We start from the raw sequence: 11,569 nt of genomic DNA on the forward strand, positions 1-11,569 counted from the left end.
GCTCAGGCTAGCCCTTTACAGCCATTGCCGCCTATAATCCTCAAAGCACCCCCTATAAATAGCTGATCCCAGCCGGGGCTGCGGAAGGATCACTAACTTGCGCACGATCACACAGCAAAGAAAATGGATCCGACGTTGGGGCCAGGTCTGACTCCAGAGCCCAAGCCCCAAATCGGACCTTATCCCCGGAGTGACAGCTGAGGCGATCCGGAGGCAGCGTGGCTCGCGGAGCCAACACGCGCTACTGCGAATTCCCGCGACCGTTCTGAGCCTCCTCATCTAACTGGGAGAAAAATACCTCCCTCGGGGGCTTTGATAAGATTTGGCAAATTAATGGCGCCTTAAGCACTGTAGGTGCCAGGAAAGACGTGCCTGGAGGTGGGGACAGAGTGACCGAGAGACCCTTGTGTGGGTCACTGAACTCAGGAGAGGGGCCAGGAGTGGACACTGCTCACTGGCAGATCCCAGGAGTCTAGGCCCAAGGCGGGGGACAGGGCGCTCAGGAAAGACGGGGCAGTGTTTCCCCCCACCCCCACCCCCGCCCCTTCCCTCTCTTCATCTGCAATGCTCCCAGGTCCTAGCTGGTGGTCCTGCATACAGCAGGTGCACCATAAATGCATAAATGCAGTTTTATGAACAGAGACCCGGCTCTCCTAAAGGTCGGTGACTTCTTCTGGCTATCAAAAATCCACGCTTGCCGCCATCTTTCGCTCTGTATTATTTGGTGATTACCACTGCAAAGTTTAGAAGAGAAAATGAAAGTTCCCTCTTGTTCCCGCCCCCCACTGCCACTGCTATGGTTAACTATTGGTACACACTCTCTGGGCTGTTTTAAATGAAGTCATAGGCTAGGTACTGTTTCTAACACTCTTGTTTTCCCTTGGCTTATGTCGTGGACAGAGTTCCCTGCGGAGACGGAGATGACCTCCTCTTTCGCAGTGTTCAACGCGCCCCGTGGACACTTAGACCCCCTTTTCACCATTGCAGGAATAAAGAAACCTGCCCCAGCTTGTCGGCGTGCCTCTTTGAGCTCTGGTTTCTCTTTATAGGAGCAACCAAGTCAGAGAGCAGGCACCTGTGACATTTTGGTGACATACTGGTGTCACTTGCTGAGCCACCCGCAAAAAAGCTTACTAACTAAGATCTATTCCCACCGAGGCGGGGCAACTGAGCCGGCTCCAGGAGCTCGTCAGCGCCGTCCGTCACTCTCCGTTCTTTTCATCTTTGCCCATCTTTAAAGGAGAGGGTGTAGATAACGCTCCTTATTTTAATTTGCATTTCTTTGAAGTTAGAAATTGGAGATTTCCTGCCGCTGCTGGCTCCTGTCTGACCCCGGAGGGGTCCCAGGCTGCGACCCCCTCCCCTCCCTCCAATATTTCGGGGCCCAAGAAAGCAGGTGGGCTGGGGCTGGGCCAGGGCCCACCTGCACAGAGCGTGCGGCTGCCCGGCACCTGCGTCCTCTGCTCCACAATCATAGCACACAGGCCTTCCTGGCTTGTGCCTTGGACTCTCACCCTCACCTCAAATGCCCTTCCCTCCTTTCCCTGGAACCCCGTGTTTAGGTCCCGGCCCAAGGTCACTTTCTTCTTCACTCGAGTCCCGCCGTGCACCCCCCCCCTGGGATTAGTACCGCACCCCATATGTTCCCAGGGCTCTGCGGCCTTGACTGTGCACCCCTCCCCGCGCGCCGCCTCGGTGCCACCTGCAGGCCAGGCGAAGCAGGGCCAAGGGTAGGACCGCGGTCCGCGGGGCCACTGGGTCACCACAATCCCCTGTGCCCCGGTGACTGGGCTCTCGGGCTGCCCTAAGCGAGCCCAGGCCCACCAGCAAGCAGTTCCAGCTAGAGCGTAGAGACTTCATTCCCCTCCCCGGGCTCCGCTCCCCGGGACTGCAGCTCCCCAGGGCGGCTTGGTAGCCGCTATTAACAAAAAGCCCAGGAACGAGGCCCCCGGGGAGCTCTAGGCCTGTCTGATCCTGTGTTCCCTTTGGGCCAAAAATATCTCAGAGTTGGCCTCAGAAACTGGAGTAATCTTTCTCAAGCTCTGTTTGTTTGGTTTTTTTTGTTTTTGTTTTGTTTTTTCAATTTTTTCCCCGGTTTGAATGGAACATACTGTAGCCGCTGCCTATTGTGGCTATAAGGAAACCTTTTTTTTTTTTTAATGCACCTACTCTACTATCTTTATTATCACTAAGAAATCCCCCTCTTTGTTTTACTCTAAAAATACCTTTTTATGGAAAAATTCAAGCATATAAAAATTAGCGAGATCAGTATCATAAAGTCCTGGATAACCAAACAAAACAGGTTCAACAATTACTAAGCGAGGGCCAAACTTGTTTGTCTCTACCCCAGCCACTGCCTCTGGATTTCTTTAAAGCAAATCCAGAAATCCTACTGTTCTGTCCACACATTCTTGAGCGCAGATCTCTAAAAGATAAAGGTTCTTTTAAAAAAAAAAAAATCCCCCCCCACACAAAATATACCCTCAATACCATTGTCCAACCTAAAATAGCAGAACAATTCTGATACAAAACTTGTAAGGCCCTCTCGGGCTGCCAAGAGTACAGCTGAGTTCCACTCTCCTGCCAGCCCGGCTACTTGTTGGCAGCTCCCAGCAGAGAGATTCTGATCCCAAAGCATGTGAGTCTTCTTGGAACTCAGCTCTCGCTTCCCATAGGAAACAATTTTGTAATCCCAGAGTTCTGTGCTTCTCGCTCCTCTCCAGAGCTTGGAACCCCTTTGAACTTGACCCTTGAGCCGCTGTAGGTAGTGGGCAAATAGCAGTGGTCCCAGGTCAGGTGGCAATAATGTTTGCTCAGCCAGCATCACTGGGGTTTGGTGAGGACAACATGAGGTAATGCAGATGCAAGCAAACTGGACCGAAGCAGCTCGACCATGTGCCAGTGATAGGAACTCCTAGCAACTACCAAAGGTATTCTTAATTAAATAGGCTTGCTCTATGACCCAGTAATCCTGCTGCTGTGTATCCACTGGGAAGAAATGAGAGCACATGTCCATGCAATGACCCCTGGTGTAGGAATGTTTACAGAAGATTCACTTGGGCGCCTGGGTGGCTCAGTTGGTTAAGCGGCTGCCTTCGGCTCAGGTCATGATCCTGGAGTCCCGGGGTCGAGTCCCGCATCGGGCTCCCTGCTCGGCGGGGAGTCTGCTTCTCCCTCTGACCCTGGCCCCTCTCATGTGCTCTCTCTATCTCATTCTCTCTCTCTCAAATAAATAAATAAAATTTAAAAAAAAGAAGATTCACTTAAAGGGACAAAAATCCAGAAACAACCCAAATGGCCATCAACATAAAATGGATAAATACATTGTGTTTTCCTTAGAGTGGAATATAAGCAGCAAGAAAAAAGAAGAAACCGTTAACATCCGCGCACACGGGGACGAATCCTACAGATCTTAGGTTGCGCGAAAGAAAGCCAAACACACATAATATTTCTATGCTGTATGATTTCTACAACAAGTGGTGTATATTAACTGCAGTGATGGGTATTGACTGAGAAACACAGGAAGGAGCCCACAGGGGAGCTCAGTGGGGTAATGTGAAAATTCAAGGCTCTGTATGCCTAGGATGATGCACTTGTTCCTTGCTACCTGCGTGTTAGGCCTCAATTTTAAAAATTAAAAAAATCAAGGGGCTCCTGGGTGGCTCAGTTGGTTAAGCGTCTGCCTTCAGTTCAGGTCATGATCCCAGGGTCCTGGGATGGAGCCCCGCATTGGGCTCCCTGCTCAGTGGGAAGCCTGCTTCTCCCTCTCCCTCTGCCCCTCCCTACCCCGCCCCCCCCCGCTCCTGCTCTCTCTCTCTGTCTCTCAAATAAATAAAATCTTAAAAAAAATTAAAAATTACAAAGTTGGATCACCTGGGGAGGCAGCAGTGTTAGAGGGGAGAGGAAGAGAGGCCGCTCTTGCTGGTGCGGGGAGAGCAGCAGGGACAGTGTCCAGAGCCTGGGAGGTGGCGAAGCTGTGGGCAGGAGTGGCAAAGGAGGCCTGCACACCCCATCCCCCCACCTTCCTCCCCACTCCTCCTCCCTGTCCTGCTGCCCACGCCTCCCCTCCAAGGCTAAGACTCCTCTCTGTTTCCTCTGCACTTGGAAGGAGCCAGCGCCCCGATGGGCCCATTGTAGGCACAAGGAAGGGCGGCCAAAGTTCGCCTTCCTGGGGAGGCATCACAATAAAGAAGAGCCGTGGCCGGGGAGTGGGCACGCCTGGCCACCAGCCTGGGTCGGCCGCTGGCTGGCTGCGTGGGCATCTCAGTCCCCTGTCTGGGCCTCAGTTCCCTCACCTACACAGATGAGGACGTGGTGCTCACTCGGCACTAAGCACAACCTTCTCACCGCTGCTGCTTCTTTCCAGAAGCAGTAATTCTAGCGGCTTAACAGTGTGAAATCCAGAACCAGACGGCCTGGGTTAAAACCCTGACTCTCCCACTCGCCCCACTGAGTGATCCTAAGCTCTCTGGGTCCTCATCCATAAAATGGGGAGAGTAATCGAAGCAGTCTTGGAGAGTCTGAATGAAAATGACATGAGTAACTGATGGGATGTGCTTAAATGTCCCCAGGACACAGTAGGTGCCATGTAAGCGTTAGCTATGAATAGTAGTTTCCCTCCGTGGAGCCTCTATTTTAAAAGTTTTTGTTTGTAAACAGTAAAATGTGATCAATGAATAACTCATTTCCTGATTTATTAATCAGAAATGCAGATACAATCGCAAGCCAAAGCTCACGATGAACGTGAGGTCCAGTCACGCTTTCAACAGATGTTTATACCAAAGTCCAGATTGCCAAGATCTGACGCATTGCCAGGCACGGACAAAAAAAAAAAAAAAAAGTTGGGCCTTTTGAACCACACAGTTTCATTTCAAATAAACGTGGACCCTCTTTAAGCCTTTTTATAAAGGTCAGAATAGTTCAAGGGCCACCATTGTGACTTCGGCTCCCAGTCATCTCCCAGGTCCCCGCTACCCCAGCCTGCCTGGAGAGTGTGCACTGGGGCCGAACCTGAGCTTCTTAGGTGTGACCAGAGCAGCGTGCTGGCCATGAAGCTGGTGACAGCTCAGTGGGTGCTCCTGGAAGTCGGCAGCTCGACTGGTCCCCAGCTGGAGGCGGAACAGCCTGGACCCTGGGACCTCAAAGATGGGGAAGAGGTGACCCTCCTGTAGTGCCTGTTAGCAGATGCCTGAATATCCAACTGGGGGCATTGGCAGAAGACTTCTGTGTCAAGAAGCAAATTCCCCCCCTTTGGAGGGAGAAGGAGATGGGCAGCTAGTACCTTGGGTCAATAGCTTTTATGCCTGTGGGGAGGGTCACCAACGAACATCTGCTCCCAGCTACAACACTTTGCCCAGAAGAATGCATGCACACCAACAGTGGGAAATAATTTCAGTCTTGGACCTTCCCAAGCCCATTGACAAACTCCCAGCTCAGACAGGTGAAGAAAACTCATCTGAAACTCAGAAATAAAGCAAAAGGATATTTGACTTCTTTCACGGCTCATCGTCTAACAGGATTCGCTTCCTCTCCTGGAAGCGTATCTTGACCAGGCCCCAGACTATACTAAGTAACATGTTAACCGGTAGATTTTCATCCAAGAGAAATGCAAGGGATTTCTGTTGGTAGGGAAAAAAAAAAATGTATTCCCCAAAGTTATGGTTTCATCGCCCTATAGGATGTTAAGCAGTTTTGGACCTATTTAGGAAAAACTCGGATTTTTGTCCACCTGCCTGTGTAGGGAAAATGCAGTTCTCCCGGCTGTGTGTCTCTTCTCTGTGCATCTCCTTTACTCCCAGAGCTCTTTGCTTCTGACACTTCCGGGCACCAGACCACCGCTGCCCAGAGAGCATCAGATCCCACAGGTTAAGGGCTCAATCCCACAAGATGCCCCCTGTCCCCACCACTTCAGATGACAAGGTGACATGTCACCCGTGTTCTGACCAAACCGTTATGGAGGTTCCAAAGACCCTTCCTCGGGCCCGATTAATGTGCTAGAGCGGCTCGCAGAGCTCAGGGAAACACTTACTTAGCTTTACTGGTGTATTACAGGGCATTACAAAGATGCTGATGAACAGCCTGATGAGGAGGCACATGGGGCAAGATCTGGAGCTTCTGTCTCCTTGGCTTTGGGGTGCGTCACCCTCCAAGTGGGGGTGTGTTCACCAGCCCGTGCTATTGGGATTTTGTGGCGGCTTCCTCCACTTCTAGCCCCTCTGTGTTCTCTGAAGGAGGGGGCTGGGCGGGTGGGGGAGGGGGAGGCGAAAATTCCAGGCTTCTCATCATGGCTTGGTCTTTCTGCTGACCTGCCAGCCCCCGTCCAGGGGCCCGCCCAGAGGCGCCTCACAGATAGTCCTAGTCATCTTCTTGCTTAGGAGTTTGCAAGGATTTCAGGAGATCTGCAGGGACGGGGTGGCGGGGTGGGGGGCAGAAACCAACATACGTGCTTTCTGCTATCTCACAGAACCGAACTGGTTTCCGAGCTGTCGTCTTCCAGCTTTCTCCTCTGTCAGAGCTTCTGGACTCAGCCCCTAGAATCCTCCACCTTTGAACTGCTTTGCCATCCTGCTGGGTCCCTCGCTGATAAATTTAAATCTTTGACATTCGCTCACTTTGTATTTGAGAGTTGCGTTTTTGACTTACTGGAAATCCTATCTGACACACATTACTGTGCCTGAGAGCCCGATGCCTTTCTGAGAGCTGACACTTGGTGCCGAGCATCTCAGGGAATGAACGGGGTGGGGGGGGGGCTCAAATGTTCTTGGGACTCTGGGGTCTCTGGTAGTAAATGGGCTCACTTCTCAGGCCACCTGAGATCAAACCTCTCCGAGGTCGGAGACACTGAGACAGCTGCTGGGGGCGGGGGGGCGCTCTTTTTGCCCATAGCATCCTCCTGCAACAGTGCAACCCTAGGGGAGACCTTGCTGGGAAAGAGTTGGGGGCACCCATATCTATGAGCCCCCCCCGGACCAGCAGAGGCCACCTGGCAAGCCGTGGGACCGTGTGTACAAGACCCACACTTTGTACAGTGCCATTCCACTCACACGTGCTGCTATCCTCACGTTTCCACTGTATTTTCCTTTAAAAAGCCCAAGGATGACTAGAAATATCAGGGCCTGAGGAAAGCACTGGTTCTACCCTGCCTGGCGACACCTTTCTTTGGTCCACATCTCAAGCAGGAAATACTTCCAGATTCTGGGTTTAAGACAGAGCATATATATCTGCTTCCCATGCTCCACAGATCAACTGGTCTCCAAGTACTGGCCTGCCCCGATTTCTGCTCCGGGCTAGTCCCTTCCTATTCTGAGCAGGCCCTCCTTGTTTATAAAAGCAGAGTCAAATAAACGAACTCATCAGTGGAGCTTTCTCCCAGGGGTGGGAGAACTTTTAAGCATCTATTGAGCACCTGCTGCATGCCAGGCAACAAGCTAACAAGGGACTGACAGTAGACTGTGAGATCCTTGGAGGGCCCTTCCACCCTGCTCCATCTTGCCCAGCACGAGTCCTCCCGAAGCTCACCAGTGACCACAGTGACCCACGAGCCCCCTGGACCAGCAGAGGCCACTTGGCAAACCACGTTTGTCTCCTTCCCTAGATCTCATCCTGTTGGAACCCTGTGCTGCATTGCCCTGTTGCCTCATCTTCCCCTCCAGGGAGCCTTCTCCTGTAACCTGTGAGTCACCCCGGCCCCACGTTCTCTTTTTCCCCTGAGACCTGTTCTCAGATGCCTTCCCCGGCTTACCTCCCTCTGCCCTTCCCAACCTAGATGTGGCTCCAAGCCTCTTGTTTTGGCCCTGCCTCGGTCACCAGCCTCGCTCCCCTGTGAGCTCCCACCCAACTACACTAGCACCCTATCCTGATCCTCTCAAATCCTCACCAGGGGACCCTCCCCACGCGAAATGATGGACCTACTAGCTTCCTGGGGCTGAGTTACCTACCGGGAGGAGAAGGCTAGCTTCAGGTGCCAGTGAAGCAGGGCCACGGAGGAAAGTGTGTGTGCGTGTGTGTGTGTGTGTGTGTGTGTGTGTGTGTGTGTGTGTGTGTGTGTTATACTTTCTATGTCACAGAAAGCAGCAAATAGTCATCAAGGAGAAAATTAGAACTTTGATAAATTTTCTTATACTTAGTTTAGTTTAGTATATATCTTTTTAATTATATATGAGGAAGTCACCCTAATTCTTTTAGCAAATAGGGCTCTCAAAAGATCTGAATCTAGGGGCACCTGGATGGCTCAGTCAGTCAAGTGGCTGAATCTTGGTTTCGGCTTGGGTGATGATCTCAGGGTCCTGGGAACAAATCCTGCGTCAGGTTCTGTGCTGGGCGTGGAGTCTGCTTAAGATTCTCTCTCTCCCTCTCCCTCTGCCTTTTACCCCCCCCCCAACTTGTACATGTGTTCGCTTTCTTTCTCTTAAAAAAAAAAAAATCTGAATCCAGCCCTGGTCTGACCCATATTCATTCATTTGGTCATTCATGGGCAAATATGTACTGAGCACCTCCAAAGTGCCAGGATTGTTCTAGGTACTAGAACTCAGCAGTGATAGAGCCTTTAGACCAAGCCCTGTCCTCAGGAGCCCACATTCTGGTGGGAGAAGCAGGCAAGCAACAAATACTCTTTCATGTGAAAAGAAAGGGCAAAGGAGAAAAAACAAAACAGGGAGTGGGACCGAGGGTGTGTGGCCTAGAACGGGGTAGGTGAGGCTAGCTTATATTTTCAATAGACCATAATTTCCTAAGGGTGGAAACCCTTGTAACCCCACCTCTTCCATCATAGTGTCTGAGAAATGTTAGCTGAATGATTAATTGATGGGTGAGTTGATGGGTAGGTGGATGGATGGGTAAATAGATGGGTGGATAGGTGGATGGATGGGTGGGTGGATGGATGGATGGATGGATGGATGGATGGATGGATGGATGGATGGATGGGTGGATGGATGCATGGATGAATGGGTGGATGGGTGGGTGAGTGGATGGATGGATGGATGGATGGATGGATGCATGGATGGATGGATGCATGGATGAGTGGGTGGTGGGTGGGTGAGGGGATGGATGGATGGATGGATGAGTGAATGGATGGATGGATGGGTGGATGGATGAGTGGATGGAAGGATGGATGGATGGATGAATGGATGGATGGATGAGTGGATGGATGGATGGATGAGTGAATGGATGGATGAGTGGGTGGATGGATGAGTGGATGGATGGATGGATGGATGGATGGATGGATGAGTTGATGGATGGATGGATGGATGAGTGAATGGATGGATGGATGCATGGATGAGTGGGGGGATGGATGGATGGATGGATGGATGGATGGATGGATGGATGGGTGAGTGGATGGATGGATGGATGGATGGATGGATGGATGAGTGGATGGATCGATGGATGAGTGGATGGATGGGTGGATAGGTGGATGGATGGGGGGATGGATAAGTGGATGGATGGATGTTTGGATGGATGGGTGATGGATGGAGGATTAGCTCCCTAATGCCCCTCCTGTCGGGCCCTTCATTTCTAGGCCCTCAATCCATCACAAAGTCTTCAGGATGCTCTAAACTTCACTCCTGCCTTCTTCAGGGTGTGCCTAAGATCACCTTCTGAGTCACAATACCTTTGATGTACCCTATGGCCTCAGGCAGACCTAGCTGCATAATTTGTCAGGTCCAAGGCAAAATGAAAATGCAGAGAGACTCTTGTTCAAAAATTATTAAGCATTTCAAGATGGTGACAACTGAGCATTAAACCAACCACAGGGTCCTTCTGATTGCTGGTTCTTGTGACTGTGTGGGTGGCACACCCATGAAACCGGGTCTGCCCTGAAGGCCTTCCTAAATCTGCACTTATTTTTTTTTTAACTTTTTATTTATTTATTCATGAGAGACAGAGAGAGAGAGAGAGAGAGAGAGAGGCAGAGGGAGAAGCAGGCTCTCAAGGAGCAGGGAGCCTGATGCGGGACTCGATCCCAGGACCCTGGGATCATGACCTGAGCCGAAGGCAGACGCTTAACCATCTGAGCCACCCAGGCGCCCCTAAATCTGCACTTAAAGGGCCACCCAACCTGTGCTTACAAGCCTCGATGACTTCTCTGCTCCTTCCCTCAAGACTTCACCCCACTTCCTGCCTCCGGGTATCTGTTCCTACTGTTCCTGCTGCCCAGGGTGAATTCCCCACTCACCTCTTGTCTTTGTGCACAGCCGTGGGCTAGATGTTAGGAAGGGAGATGGGGTAAATCAGACCTAGTCTTGACTCTCCAGAGAAAATGCTCAGAGGGCCTCTGAGTTCTGGCTCAGCTGTGGCCCTGCCCACCTGTGAGGCCCAGAGCAGGTACACTTTCCTCTACTGCAAAATGGGCAGCAACCGGGTCGGTGCTGCATCCACATGGGGCTCTGCTCACAGCCCTCCTTTTTTTAAAAAATCTAAGATATGGGCCGCCTGGGTGACTCAGCTGGTTAAGCGTCCGACTCTTGATTTTGGCTCAGGGCGTGATCTCGGGGTTATGAGACTGAGCCCCGTGTCGGGCTCCGTGTAGAGTGTGGAGTCTGCTTAAGATTCTCTCTCTCCCTCTGCCCCTCCCCGCCCCCTGTGAGTGTCCCCCCTCTAAAAATCAAAGAAACCCAAGATATAACTCACATGTACTATAACACTCATCCTTTTAAAGTGTGCAATTCAGCGGTTTTTAATATATACACGAGATTGTGCAACCATCACCAAATGCAGTTCCAGAACATTTCCCACACATTCCCTCCTAAAAGAAACCCCTTTCCCAAAAGCAGTGCTCCTCCCACACCTGCAGCTCCTGGCGAGCACCACTTTACTTTCTGTCTCTACAGACTTGCCTGTCCGGGACATTTCATATGCATGAAACCCAGCACTATGTGGCCTTTTGTGTCTGGCTCCTTTTATGTCTTCACCTTTCATCCGTGTTGTAGCAGGTGTCAGGACTCCTTTCCTTTTTATGGCTGGACTAATAGTCCATTGTGTGTCTAGACTACATTTTGGTGGGCGGCTACAGCATCCGCACGTCAGCTCCAAATGCCTGGAGGCTGCAGGTGTCCAGCTCCCACTCTGACCTTGACCCTGAAATACAACTTTTTGTCTTCTTTCCTATATGGAAAATTTTCACTTCGCTTTCAAAGTCCAACTCCAATACCCCCTGCTCCAAGATTTCCCTCCCCAGATTTCCCCCAAAGAGACTGATAATCCCTTCTTCTGGGTCCTCCAACAGGGCCCGGTCGCTGCACACTGTACCTTCTCGAAGATAGGAAGCGCCTCCCCGCCCCACCCCAGATTCGGATCTGGGTCCCACGCCTGAGGCCCGGCTTGGCCAACGCGCCAAAACTTTCGTGGAATGTAAAAGTGGGAAATTGGCTGGACGCTAATTGGCCGCCAGATAAGCTACCTCCTTGAGCTCTGTCGCGTTTGATGAGAGGAGAGAGGAGCCGGGAAATTCGGGGGTGGGACGGGGTGGGGACACGGAAATGACCCGCGTGGAGGGAGACGGGGCGGGAGCAGCAGACCGGAGGTCGCCGGCAGTTGCAGGAGGTAGTTTCGGTCACAAACGCCCCGTTGCGCT

Source organism: Zalophus californianus, chromosome 11 (assembly GCF_009762305.2).
Source record: "Zalophus californianus isolate mZalCal1 chromosome 11, mZalCal1.pri.v2, whole genome shotgun sequence".
NCBI lineage: Eukaryota > Metazoa > Chordata > Mammalia > Carnivora > Otariidae > Zalophus > Zalophus californianus.